The sequence below is a fragment of the Meleagris gallopavo genome, chromosome 16 (genome assembly GCF_000146605.3).
Source record: "Meleagris gallopavo isolate NT-WF06-2002-E0010 breed Aviagen turkey brand Nicholas breeding stock chromosome 16, Turkey_5.1, whole genome shotgun sequence".
In the NCBI taxonomy this organism is placed as follows: domain Eukaryota; kingdom Metazoa; phylum Chordata; class Aves; order Galliformes; family Phasianidae; genus Meleagris; species Meleagris gallopavo.
The window spans coordinates 8,502,143-8,504,131 of NC_015026.2; positions in this window are offsets into that span (position 1 = coordinate 8,502,143).

The following is a 1,989-nucleotide window of genomic DNA, read 5'->3' on the forward strand; positions in this document are numbered from 1 at the left end:
CGGGGACGCCGGCCCTGCGCTATGGGTGGGCCCAGGAGGAACGGGGTGCGGCCTATGGACGCCGGCATGGCTACGGCAAGGAGGAGCAGGAGGGGCCCTATGGGATCCGTCATGGATATGCCAAGGAGGTGCCAGGTGGGGCCTATGGCCGCCATCTTGGCTACACCAAGGATGATGACGGACCCTATGGCCGTCGGCGTGGCTATGCCGAAGAGGAGGAGGAGGGACCCTATGGCCTGCAGCATGGATATGAGGATGAGGAAGAAGACTACATCCACTCTCCCACTGCAGCTTACCCACCAGGGTACGGCTTTGAGGACGTGGTGCCGACCCGTTATGTTGATTACCCCGGCTATGAGACAGAGGATGAGTATGGATTTGATGGAGGGTTTTGGGATGAGAATGAGCCACTGGAGCACCCCTATGGCTACTTGGAGCCCGAGGATGAGGACTATGGGTCCCCACTCCACCTCTACGACCCTTACAGCAGTGACCCAGAGTACAGTGAAGAGGTGGCAGGACCCTTTGGCTACAGGGAGGACCCCTATGAGGACTTTGGGGAGCCCCTTGGCCTCACAGCTGGAGGGTACATGGGGGATGAGTACCCCGAGCACCGCATCCAGTACAGTGAGGGTGGGTGGGCACCGCGTACCCAATCTTCCTGCAATCCCTACGCTCTGGGGCTGGATGAGATATCCGAGGCCGAGGAACCAGAAGATTGGCAGGAGGAAGACAGGGATTATCCCTTCTCCATTCTCAGCACCTCCTCGCTGAAGGGCATGCGGGACACATTGTCCTCCAAGCTCTCCCTCAACAGAAAATTCAGGCTCTTCCCAAGGCCCCAGGTCAAGCTGTTTGGCAGGGACCGCCTGGACATCTCCCTGCCTCCATCCCCGCACCGCGATGAGGATGACTACGATGAGTATGAGCCGCCAGCCGCCAGCCCCAAAGCAAACCGGGGGGGCCGGTGTCAGCAGCACGGGTGTGTGGGAGCCCTTTGGGACAGTTCCTGCAGCGTTCACTTTCACAGCTCCAGCCCCTCGGCCGTGCGCTGCGGGGCGTGGGGAATCCCTGGGACCGCGGTGCCCTCCAGCCCTCCTACAGGCGCTTCGGCCAGGGGACAGAGCGTGCTGGGTCAGTGCGGGTGGGTGGCAGCCGGGATCCCCCGCCCCGCGAACCGGGAGCTTCACGGCCGTCCTCGCTCCGCAATCCCTTTGCAAACCCCATGCGCTCCCTATCGCCACCACCAGCCCAGCAGCACCCCAGCAGCGTGCGAGGTGAGCGGCCGCGGCGCTCCGTGTCTTTCGGGGCCAGCTTCCGCCGTGAGCTCCCTGCTGCACCGCGGGCACCCCCAAATGCCGCGCCGCCAGCTCCAGCATCACGGCATTCGGGGGTGTCGGGGAGGCCCCTGACCCCGCGGCCATCACGGCGGAGCAGCTCTCCTGGGGTGAGTCCCCCGGGACGGCTCCCCCTGGCCTGGCCGCGGCAGCCTGAGCCCCCCACCAAGGCTGTGAAGCCTCTGATGAGGAGCTCCTCCTTGCACCGCCCTCACGCCATGGCAGCCGCCGACTCAACCCCTCCTGGGATGAAGCCCCCGGCATGGAGCTGCCTGCCTGGCAGGGCACGCCCCACCGCCCAGCCCTGCGTCTGGGCCTCCCAAATCCTTCATCCAGCGCATCGGGCAGCCCCTCGCTGGCATGGCCCCGTGCTCGCCACCGCCAAGGCCGCCTCCTGCCGAATCTGGGGGACGCAGCCCATCCCCGGGACGAATCCGTCATGTGGGGCAGTCCCTGGCGTCGCTGATCGTGGGGAGCATGGCTTCCTCCAAAGCTCCCTCGTCCCCACCGCCTGCCCGCCGCCCCCTATCTCGTTCGCCCTCCCCACCCAGACGCGCGTCCCGGAGAGACGTGGGCACCCCCAGCTCTCCGAGCCCCAGTGCGGGGAGCCCCCATCTCTCTTCCTCCCCTAGCGCCCGTCGCCGCAGTCCCC